This window comes from Pseudophryne corroboree, chromosome 1 (assembly GCF_028390025.1).
Source record: "Pseudophryne corroboree isolate aPseCor3 chromosome 1, aPseCor3.hap2, whole genome shotgun sequence".
NCBI classification, from domain to species: domain Eukaryota; kingdom Metazoa; phylum Chordata; class Amphibia; order Anura; family Myobatrachidae; genus Pseudophryne; species Pseudophryne corroboree.
Genome location: NC_086444.1, coordinates 792,022,580 through 792,036,015, shown reverse-complemented (window position 1 = coordinate 792,036,015; position 13,436 = coordinate 792,022,580).

The window sequence follows — 13,436 nt, the reverse complement described above, 5'->3', positions numbered from 1 at the left end:
ACAAGGATCAAGGCACCAAGAAAATATCTCTAAGAGATCTGCACAGCAACTGTGTGTAAACCCAGTATCAGGGACGTGCAGTCAGGGGAGGCAGTGCCTCCCCTGACATTTATGATGAAAATAATACAAAAAAGATACTTATGACACATGTTATGTGTCATAAGTATCTGCTTTAGCCTTTGTATTATTTTAGTAATTATTACCTTTGTAAAAGCGGTCCTCTAAGTGTTTGTGAGGTAGCACTGTCAGTGCCTCCCGCTGTCACTGTGTAAGGGCTGGTAGCGGAAGGCAGGGCCAGGGATTTGAAAGGTGAAAGCCATTGAAAAAAATCACTATAAGCGGCACCTACTTGAAGTGCCGCTTTGAAGCTGCGATTGGGCAGTGCGTGAGTAGAGGAGGACACATTCCGGCTACAGGACTCGGCTACAGGAGACAGGCGCATCACGTGTTTGGTTCCGGGGCGGCCAGCGCTGACTAAGCTGTGGAGAGCGGAGGAGGGTTATGCAGGTCCATATCTTCGCTGGTTGCCTGCTCCTGCACAGGGATGCAGAGGTGACGCTGCCTGCCAGTGGAGCTGGAGGAGAGAGCGGCACTTAGGTAAGAGATGGAGGCTCAGGTATTCCCCAAACCCCTCACAGGCTCAGTGTCTATGTGCTATATTTAATAACAAAAATAGTTCACAATACTTCACTGCTGCGGGGCAGGGGTATCTGCGTCTTCATCCATCCTGATCAGCCACCTCCAGTGCCCCCCTCCTCCACAGTGACACTCATCGGGAGCTTCTTACCCGGATCGCACATCACCATCTTCCCCAATATATTTGTTCCGGATGTTATGCAGAGCTCCCTGGCAGTGATTTGCCCAGGCTTTTTGTGAATAGAATCTTCCAGGACTTCAGTGTGCAGGTCACATCAGCTCAAGGATCTTGATGGGGTTTTTTTTCTGTAGTATTTCAAAGTACGTTTTTACTGATGGGCACAGTGGGGGGGATGAGGGGCACATTAAAGAACATACTGTACAGAAAGGGAGTTAAGAAACACATGAACAGAGAAACAATGGAAGGGGTGTGTCAGAAGCATATTTTGGTAAGCAGTAATGAGAACACACACACACACACACACACACACACACACACACACTAATTACTGATGGGGTAAGGAGAACATTATAATAATAACTACTAAGTGGTGGTGGCGTGAGGAGCACATTATACTATTACTGATGGAGGGGTGAGGAGCACATTATATTAATAACTGATATGTGGGGAGCATATTATAATCATTACTGAGGTTTGGTGAAGAGTACATTATAATAATTAATGATGGGGTGCTTTTGAAGTCTACAGGAGGCAGAGTTTCCTCAACAGTGCAACATTGCACTTACTATTTGATTATACAAGTTGGATGCAGTCTCAGGAAGTATACATTTGAAATTCTCCAAGGGTGTGCAGTTACATAAAAAAATACTGCATGTGAGCAGTGGCAGGCTACACCATTAACCTGTGAGGCTATCCTTGAATAGGATCCAATATATCTGGGGTGTGACGATATATGGGTTACCAAAAGCAGATATAACCTTTTCGCTGAATTGCTGTCACAAATAACTCTGAGTATCTGCATGTTGCAACAAAGTATATGTTTTAAACCATCTGGAGTAACTGTATCCACTGTGGACACCAACTGATACATTTGTATCTTTATACTATTCTTATATCCATCACTGAGCAGACAGCACCAGCATGAGGCATAAAATGTCATGGGATCAGTACTAAATGCCTCCGGCCGGAATCCCGGCAGTCGAAATACCGACGCCGGAATCCCGACCACACAATCCCGACAGGGGTGGCGAGCGGAACGCAGCCCCTTGCGGGCTCGCTTCGATCGCCACGCTGCGGGCACGGTGCCTCGCTACGCTCGGCACACTATTATATTCTCCCTCTATGGGTGTCGTGGACACCCACAAAGGGAGAATATGTCGGGATTGTGGCGGTCAGGATTCCGGCGTCGGTTTTTCGACCGCCGGGATTCCGGCCGGCGGCATCTTGACCGCATCCCGATCACATATGTAAGTGTTCTTGTGTGTTTATATGTGTGTCTGTAGGTGTTTATGTGTTTTATGTGTTTGTGTATGTTTGTATGTACAGTATGTATGTGTTTGTGTGTATACTGTATGTAGGTGTGTTTGTATAGTGTATATGTATGTGTGCATGTGTATAATTTTGTGTTCTATATGTGTGTATATACGTATGTGTTCTAAGGTTGTGTATGTATGTGTATGTGGAACCCACCCTTTCCCACCTTCAAATCCTGCGTTTGCCTCTGACAAATATCTGGAAACCCCCCCAGGAAAATCCTGCGTTTGCCCCTGGCGATTCTACTGGACAAGTGGACGTGACCGGCGTGGGATGTAGGTAAGTAATCTCTCCCTCATTTTTACAGGTACCCCTATTGGATTCTACTGGACAAGTGGACGTGAATCTCAGCGTGGGATGTAGGTAAGTATGTGTGAGTGTGAAAGTGTGTTTTAATACATTTTTACTATCACGGTATGTGTGTTGTGTTTTTATTTGGGTATTTTTGTTGTTGTAGAACTACAGGTACCAGCGAGCCCGTTATTTCCCCGCATGCTGGTACTTGTGGTTATCCAAGCACCAGCTAGTGGGGGAGGCTTGCTGGGCCTTGTAGTTCCACAACAAAAAACAATATTCGTTTTTTTACACACATGGCTATCAGCCCGGCACCCACCGCCCAGGGGTGCTGGGGACAGTCTCGGGCTTCACCCATGGCCCTTGGGTGCCTGGAGGGGGGGACCCCTTGATTTAAGGGGTCACCACTCCTCCAGGGAACCCCGGCCAGGGGTGACTAGTTGGGGGGGTAATGCCAGGGCCGCAGAGACCAATAGAAAAGTGTCCCCCGGCTGTGGCATTATCTCCCTGGCTAGTGGAGCCCGGTGCTGGTTTTAAAAATATTCTGAAGGAAGGACAAAACGTCTGAAGGATAATGCACAGGTATTTTTGTAGAAATTCACATAAATAATTATAATGAACCAACCAATAGATGAGCTATAATGAGGGCTAAAAGGAAAAAGAGGCCCTGGTTGAATTGAAACTAGGTTGGAGGTGCGCCACTAAGCTGAGTTACAATATTTTTCTAGACGTTGTTAGTGAAAACCACTAGTGGGTTTATCACTAAAAAGAAGGCTTAGTATGTGGCGCACTCTTTTGAAATATTACAGTATTAAAACATAACTTTTATTTTATCTTTTAAAATAAATCTCTATAACCAGGCACGACAAATCTTCTGATAGCCTGAGAGTGCTAAGTAATGAAATGTTAACCCTGAATTCAAAATACTATAATAATAACAATTCTATATTAGGGTTACAAAAAACAAAGAATCAAAATGTAAATATTTGTAAGAATAATAATAAGGAAGAATTTTTTTTTAACCAAGCTGTGTGGATATTTATTCACAAATTATCAATACTAATAGGCTATTAATTCAAGGAATTATTAAACTCGAAGACTCATAAATTGATAATCCCTTATAATTTTAGAGACACAGACCATTACAAGGCAGGACTTGTACCTAAGAGGAAAATGTAAAAGTATTGTAACATAACGCCATCTTTTACACCAGTCTACTGTTCAAGACTGTATAAATAGTGCAAATGTAAATTAATACAATGTTATGTCCACCAACTCGCGACAATTATATGGCTGGCATAACAGCAAATACAGGAGAACAGATAATGAATGAACTGTCTCTTGTAATGATATTAATATAAACTGTGAGGGAAAAAAGAAATCAGATTATCAACAGATTAATTAGTGTTCCAGATGATTATTGTAAGCTCACAGGTGACTCTTAATATATCAAATGAAAATAGACACAAACTGATGTTTAGACGCTGGTCTCAAATCATCATACAGAAATATATATCATATATTACTATAGGTACTGCCGTCCCAGTGTCTGAGGTGATAATAGATGGTATCTAAAGGAGCATATATGGACCTTTCTTGCAGTCCTAAATACCAGGGCTATTTTACACAGACACATCCAATGATAGGATAGCCAATAAATTTCCCTAAAGGGATATAATTAGACTCATTTATCCATGTGACAGATCTCCACATTTACACCAGCTCACTAGGCTGGATTAATTAATATGGTAGTATATAGCGTTAATAGGTTGCTATATTACTAAGGTCTTCTTAAAAGCTGTTTGTTATTGTTGCAGCTTATTATTCCAGATCTCATATGACACTGTAAGTTATTCAATCATAATGGAAATGCATCAGAAAGGGAGAAAAGACATGAAAAAGAGCCCCTGGTGTGTGGAAACGGTTTCCCTTTCTACTGTTGCCCCATATGCCACTATGGGCAGTGGTGGGTACAATGAGAGCGGGGAAGAGCCGTCCACCAAGGACTGAAAGGACAGAATAGTGCGAGCTGCTTCTGCTGTCCACGTTCTATGTCCCCCCTCCCCTGTTACATATGAGCATTGCAGGGGGGGCCGCAGACAAAGGAACAGTGGATGAGAGGGCTGCTCTGAGTACCTTTCTGATGTACCGTCTGGTGTGTCTGTGTCAGAACATGGTAAGTTCCCTGTTATTCCCGTGGAACCACTGTCACGGTGAGATATCCAGCCGAATCAATTGCAGCCGTTTTTGTAACAAAAAGTCAGGTCTGGAGAGATATCTGCACCACTGTGATTAGGCACGTCCTGCACCTGGAACGGACACTGGTCTCCGCAATGACAGGGAGCCGAGCCGACTGGCCTCCGTCTTGGCAGGGGGCCGTAAGTAATAAACACCCGAGTCTCACTCGTATTTCATGCCGGGCTGAATATAATTACCCATCTGTTAAGAAAGCCGCTACCCTAATAGAACAACGGGAATGTAGCGTGCCGGGCTGGGTATAATTGCCCGTCTGTGGAGAGCCGCTGCCTTGCTCGAGCGACGGGTCAGGATTAATTCTTACACCCCTGTGTAAGGTCTCCGTCTTTGCAGAGAGCCGACAGGTCTCCGTCCTTGCAAAAAGCCTGTACAGGAGATGGGCGCCGGGTCGGGTGTAATTCCCGAGCCTCCGTGAAAAGTACACGCCTACGTCCCGCTGATGACGTACATTTCACAAAATAGCTTGATCACATCAGTGACGCTATGAGGGAGAGGGGCAGTATTTAAAGCATGTTAATTGAGCAGCCATTGGGTTCAAATCATTAGAATAATTAGAGCCATAATAACAAAAGTAGATGGGGAAACGTGTTCAGAACCATTGTAATGGGTATAAATAATTACTATAAAACTTCCGGACATAAAAAGGATAATTGTTGAATATTAGAAACACTGCTGGTCATTGTCTTTAACAAAAGGAATATAACACATAACGGTCAGCTTGTGACAGATCACCTGATCCCTATTATCTTTTAGGGTATGACATAATTAATGTGAGCCTAAAAGGAGGAGACTCCTTTCATTAATCAAATAAATCACATAAATGCGCCTAGTGATTTTACTCCCTTATAGAATGGAAATTAGTCATATCACGGAGAAAAAACCCATGTGATAAAACCAATTATCCATAGTTAGTAATTATTTCTTAGGATATACCCATGTCCCGGGTTGATAATAATATGTAAAAATTACCAATAACCCTGAGGCTAAGAAATGTATCAATTGCACTCCGGTTGACATATTCCACACCAAAGGAACCTTACTTTAATGTATCACGGTATATTAACTAATTATATATACACAGGTCTGAGTTTAACCTATAGTTTGAAATATCTTACATATGCCAAGTTATTAGTTATATAAATAAAATTAAATCAGATACAGAAGTTGAGGATTTGTGCATATAAATAAGAGAAAAAAAGGGGGAAAAACTTGTGGAAACATAGAAAACATAAAAACTAATGCATCTATAAGATATGTGAGAGCCACTAATATATTAGTGCCCTATTCACAACTAGGTGTTCCGTGTCAGTAAACCATTCCATGGTAGTAAATCTTTAGAGTATACTCAAAGATCTATATTAAGACAAAGTGTTGACAGTTTAAATTAAAACTAGTGATTTGAGGTGTTACTAGGAGATATATTCATAAAATTTATTTTAAACAATAATGATAATAAGTCACTACATAAGTGAAGATAAGAGATAGTTAGGAATAAATGTGTGAAATAGAGTGAGGGAGATGTGCATTGTAACAGTTGTAAGAATAATGTAATATATGTAATGATCGCTGAATAGTATTAATAAAGTATGAAGTAATGAGCTATTAGTATATATTGATACCTGATACTAACTATATTTAATAGTACACTAGATACAAATAAGGAGGCTGATATATCGTAGGTATGGGTGCTAATTTGGCTTATATAATGTCATAATATAAGATGAGGAAATCTCTAAGAGTCCGTGATGAATCCATTATATTACAAATGGTAAATTAGTAATAATAAGGAAATAAATCCAATATGTTATGAATAACTGGCATCCAAAATATAATTCACCCCTACTATGGATATGGAGAGGACTAATGAACCCTTTACCAACAGAATAATAACTTGGATGCGTTACATTGACGACATTTTTGTCATATGGGAGGGAGATGATGAACCACTGAGAGAGTTCATTGAACGATTGAATACTAACGATCTTAACCTCAAACTCACATGTGAGATCAGTTGTGAATCTATCCCATTTCTTGACCTTAGAATTTATAGGGACAAGAATGATATGCTTGCCACAGAACTCTATAGAAAGAAGACGGCCACGAACAGTCTACTACTCAGCACCAGCTCACATCTACCCGCTACTGTTCAGAACATCCCAAGTGGTGAATTCCTGAGACTCAGACGGAACTGTTCAGATGATGATACGTATAAGATTAAGAGCAAAGAACTGACAGTAAGACTGAAAGAGAGGGGATACAGTATGAGATGTATAAAAAAAGCCAACAGGGCCCTTCTACATACCAACAGGCAATCAATTATTTTTCAAGAGAGCAAAAAATCTAAACAACTGAGAGAGAAGACAACCAAACCCGAGATACGGTTTGTGGGTGATTTTTGCCGAGAGTGGAAGGAGATTCGAGAAGTGATTAATAAACACTGGCCTCTCTTATTGAATGACCCTGATCTGGCAGATAACCTCGGTCCGACAGTAGCGATGAGCTGGAAGAAATCGCCCAATATAGGGGACAAACTGGTCAGAAGCCATTTCCGCCATCTCTCAAAACGAGAGGATAAGATCAAAGGCACATATCCATGTGGATCATGTGTAGTCTGTGGATTTGTCGAGACTAAACCTGACATCAAAGACAGGAATGGTAATAAACTAAGAATGAAAGAGTTCTCGAATTGCTTAACTACCAATGTCATTTACTGCATTCAATGCCCGTGTAAGATGCTTTATGTAGGAATGACCACTAGAATGGTCAAGACTCGCATAATGGAACACATGGGCAACATTAGGAATGTGGAATTGGACTCTGCAAGATTCAGGAAGATTACATCAGTAGCCAGGCACTTTCATCGCAGACATGCAAATTCCCCACATGGACTAAAGTTTTTTTGCCTTGAAAGATTACGGATGGGCATTAGAGGAGGCGACTCTTCGAGGGAGCTACAAAAACTGGAAAGCAAGTGGATATTTAAATTAGACACGTTAACACCCAAAGGTTTGAACGAAAACATCAACTATGGAGCTTTCCTTCCTGTATAATTACACATTTTTTGTCCCTTGAAATAATGCTATCTAATGCTATATCTAATGTGCTCGTCTTCTTTTTTCTCATTTCTTATTTCTCTTATATGTCAGGTATTCCTCCTCAATCTATCTCTTCCTTTTCCCTCTCTCCTCCCTATAGTAGGCAGTGTCCGTGACCCCTCCTCTCTTTCTCACTAATGTCTCCTACTATCTCGAGATCCTCTCCATATCCATAGTAGGGGTGAATTATATTTTGGATGCCAGTTATTCATAACATATTGGATTTATTTCCTTATTATTACTAATTTACCATTTGTAATATAATGGATTCATCACGGACTCTTAGAGATTTCCTCATCTAATATTATGACATTATATAAGCCAAATTAGCACCCATACCTACGATATATCAGCCTCCTTATTTGTATCTAGTGTACTATTAAATATAGTTAGTATCAGGTATCAATATATACTAATAGCTCATTAAGTTCATACTTTATTAATACTATTCAGCGATCATTACATATATTACATTATTCTTACAACTGTTACAATGCACATCTCCCTCACTCTATTTCACACATTTATTCCTAACTATCTCTTATCTTCACTTATGTAGTGACTTATTATCATTATTGTTTAAAATAAATTTTATGAATATATCTCCTAGTAACACCTCAAATCACTAGTTTTAATTTAAACTATCAACACTTTGTCTTAATATAGATCTTTGAGTATACTCTAAAGATTTACTACCATGGAATGGTTTACTGACACGGAACACCTAGTTGTGAATAGGGCACTAATATATTAGTGGCTCTCACATATCACACCTCTTATAGATGCATTAGTTTTTATGTTTTCTATGTTTCCACAAGTTTTTCCCCCTTTTTTTCTCTTATTTATATGCACAAATCCTCAACTTCTGTATCTGATTTAATTTTATTTTTATAACTAATAACTTGGCATATGTAAGATATTTCAAACTATAGGTTAAACTCAGACCTGTGTATATATAATTAGTTAATATACCGTGATACATTAAAGTAAGGTTCCTTTGGTGTGGAATATGTCAACCGGAGTGCAATTGATACATTTCTTAGCCTCAGGGTTATTGGTAATTTTTACATATTATTATCAACCCGGGACATGGGTATATCCTAAGAAATAATTACTAACTATGGATAATTGGTTTTATCACATGGGTTTTTTCTCCGTGATATGACTAATTTCCATTCTATAAGGGAGTAAAATCACTAGGCGCATTTATGTGATTTATTTGATTAATGAAAGGAGTCTCCTCCTTTTAGGCTCACATTAATTTATCAGTCATACCCTAAAAGATAATAGGGATCAGGTGATCTGTCACAAGCTGACCGTTATGTGTTATATTCCTTTTGTTAAAGACAATGACCAGCAGTGTTTCTAATATTCAACAATTATCCTTTTTATGTCCGGAAGTTTTATAGTAATTATTTATACCCATTACAATGGTTCTGAACACGTTTCCCCATCTACTTTTGTTATTATGGCTCTAATTATTCTAATGATTTGAACCCAATGGCTGCTCAATTAACATGCTTTAAATACTGCCCCTCTCCCTCATAGCGTCACTGATGTGATCAAGCTATTTTGTGAAACGTACGTCATCAGCGGGACGTAGGCGTGTACTTTTCACGGAGGCTCGGGAATTACACCCGACCCGGCGCCCATCTCCTGTACAGGCTTTTTGCAAGGACAGAGACCCGTCGGCTCTCTGCAAAGACGGATACCTCACACAGGGGTGTAAGAATTATTCCTGACCCGTCGCTCGAGCAAGGCAGCGGCTCTCCACAGACGGGCAATTATACCCAGCCCGGCACGCTACATTCCCGTTGTTGTATTAGGGTAGCGGCTTTCTTAACAGATGGGTAATTATATCCAGCCCGGCATGAAATACGAGTGAGACTCGGGTGTTTATTACTTACGGCCCCCTGCCAAGACGGAGGCCAGTCGGCTCGGCTCCCTGTCATCGCGGAGACCAGTGTCCGTTCCAGGTGCAGGACGTGCCTAATCACAGTGGTGCAGATATCTCTCCAGACCTGACTTTTTGTTACAAAAATGGCTGCAATTGATTCGGCTGGATATCTCACCGTGACAGTGGTTCCACGGGAATAACAGGAAACTTACCATGTTCTGACACAGACACACCAGACGGTACATCAGAAAGGTACTCAGAGCAGCCCTCTCATCCACTGTTCCTTTGTCTGCGGCCCCCCCTGCAATGCTCATATGTAACAGGGGAGGGGGGACATAGAACGTGGACAGCAGAAGCAGCTCGCACTATTCTGTCCTTTCAGTCCTTGGTGGACGGCTCTTCCCCGCTCTCATTGTACCCACCACTGCCCATAGTGGCATATGGGGCAACAGTAGAAAGGGAAACCGTTTCCACACACCAGGGGCTCTTTTTCATGTCTTTTCTCCCTTTCTGATGCATTTCCATTATGATTGAATAACTTACAGTGTCATATGAGATCTGGAATAATAAGCTGCAACAATAACAAACAGCTTTTAAGAAGACCTTAGTAATAGAGCAACCTATTAACGCTATATACTACCATATTAATTAATCCAGCCTAGTGAGCTGGTGTAAATGTGGAGATCTGTCACATGGATAAATGAGTCTAATTATATCCCTTTAGGGAAATTTATTGGCTATCCTATCATTGGATGTGTCTGTGTAAAATAGCCCTGGTATTTAGGACTGCAAGAAAGGTCCATATATGCTCCTTTAGATACCATCTATTATCACCTCAGACACTGGGACGGCAGTACCTATAGTAATATATGATATATATTTCTGTATGATGATTTGAGACCAGCGTCTAAACATCAGTTTGTGTCTATTTTCATTTGATATATTAAGAGTCACCTGTGAGCTTACAATAATCATCTGGAACACTAATTAATCTGTTGATAATCTGATTTCTTTTTTCCCTCACAGTTTATATTAATATCATTACAAGAGACAGTTCATTCATTATCTGTTCTCCTGTATTTGCTGTTATGCCAGCCATAAAATTGTCGCGAGTTGGTGGACATAACATTGTATTAATTTACATTTGCACTATTTATACAGTCTTGAACAGTAGACTGGTGTAAAAGATGGCGTTATGTTACAATACTTTTACATTTTCCTCTTAGGTACAAGTCCTGCCTTGTAATGGTCTGTGTCTCTAAAATTATAAGGGATTATCAATTTATGAGTCGCCGAGTTTAATAATTCCTTGAATTAATAGCCTATTAGTATTGATAATTTGTGAATAAATATCCACACAGCTTGGTTAAAAAAATTCTTCCTTATTATTATTCTTACAAATATTTACATTTTGATTCTTTGTTTTTTGTAACCCTAATATAGAATTGTTATTATTATAGTATTTTGAATTCAGGGTTAACATTTCATTACTTAGCACTCTCAGGCTATCAGAAGATTTGTCGTGCCTGGTTATAGAGATTTATTTTAAAAGATCAAATAAAAGTTATGTTTTAATACTGTAATATTTCAAAAGAGTGCGCCACATACTAAGCCTTCTTTTTAGTGATAAACCCACTAGTGGTTTTCACTAACAACGTCTAGAAAAAGCTGGTTTTAAAAATACATGGGACCCCTACATCTTTCCCCCCCCCGTATTTTTGGAACCAGGACCGGACTAAGAGCCCGGTGCTTGTTGTCTAAATACGGGGAACCCCTGTCTAATATTTTCCCAATATTTAAACAACCAGGACCGGCTGAAAGAGCTCGAGGCTGGTTATACTTAGGAGGGGGGACCTCACGCATTTTTTTTTTATTTTTTTTTTAAACCATTCACACCCTTTTCCAAAGATAACCATGCATGGATCTCACTGATCCGTGCATGACTATCGCAACACGCCCGCAAAAAGCAGGTCTCTTTGAATGCTCCATTTTTTTAAGAATTCTATGCTTTCCCGGCAGTGTTTGACTAATGTCGGCAGTGATTGGGAATACAAATTCTTAGTAAATTACCGAGTTCTATTAAATAACACTCGTGTTTGACCGATGGTCTATTGATTCATATTTGTGGGCTCAGGGGCAGAAGCGGGCATTGGCTCGGTGGCGGTAGGAGTGATCAGTAGGATTCGGCTGACATTATGGCTGTAGTGCCCTACCAGCCACTGACCTCACCGCACGCCACTGCCCAGTATTATAATAAAAGGGGAATAGCAGACAAACAGAAAGAGATGGCAAGCAGCACAGATCTTAGACTGGCAGTAACCAAGCTGTCTAATGATAACTACCAACTATGGAAATTTAAAGTTAAAATGCTGTTGACTAAAGATGATTTGTGGGAAGTTATAACTACAGACAAACCAAATGATAATAACCAGGAATGGGACAAGAAGAACAGACAGGCACATGCAACTATTGGCTTATTAGTTGAAGATGATCAATTACTCCCAGTGGCGGAACAAGCAAGTGGTGGGCCCAGGTGCGACAAAATGCTTTGGGCCCCCCCCCATCCCACCAAAGTCCACCCCATGGGCAGTGTGCGCCGTAGGCGCGCGCAAAAATACATAGTGGCGTGGCTTCGTGGGGAAGGGGTGTGTCCACAAAATAATACCAATTCATAAAACGGTGCACAGTAGTCTCCATTCTTCAAATTACGCCGCACGGTAGCACCACTACTCCAGGTAGAGACCCTTTTACACCTTACAGCGAACAGATTCCCCTTTTTACACATAACGGCAGACAGCGTGCACTTTTTACACATAACGGCAGACAGCGTGCCCTCGTTACACATAGCGGCAGACAGCGTGCACTTTTTACACATTACGGCAGACAGCGTCCCCATTTTACACATTACGGCAGACAGCATACACTTTTTACACATAATGGCAGACAGCGTGCCCTCGTTACTCATAGCGGCAGACAGCATCCCCTTTTTACACATTACGGCAGACAGCATACACTTTTTACACATAATGGCAGACAGCGTGCCCTCGTTACACATAGCGGCAGACAGCGTGCACTTTTTACACATTACGGCAGACAGCGTCCCCATTTTACACATTTCGGCAGACAGCATACACTTTTTACACATAACGGCAGACAGCATACACTTTTTACACATAACGGCAGACAGCATCCCCATTTTACACATTACGGCAGACAGCATACACTTTTTACACATAACGGCAGACAGCGTGCCCTTTTTACACATTACGGCAGGCAGATTCTCCCTTTTTACACATAGCGGCAGGCAGATTCCCCATTTTTATACATAGCGGCAGGCAGATTCCCCATTTTTACACATTGCGGCAGGCAGATTCCCCATTTTTACATTGCGGCAGGCAGATTCCCCATTTTTACATTGCGGCAAGCAGATTCCCCCTTTTTACACATTGCGGCAGGCAGATTCCCCATTTTTATACATAGCGGCAGGCAGATTCCCCATTTTTATACATAGCGGCAGGTAGTCCCCCCTTTTTACACATTGCGGCAGGCTGATTCCCCCTTTTTACACATTGCGGCAGGCAGTCCCAACAAATAAAAAAAGAAAGAGAAAGAAAGAAAGAAAGAAAGAAAGAAAGAAAGAAAGAAAGAAAGAAAGAAAGAAGAATTATACTTACCCTCTCTGTTGGCTCAGGCTCCTTGTGCAGCTTCCCGGGCAGTAGAGAAGGAGGAGGAGGGAGGTGGAGGAGGGAGCCGCAGCAGCGCT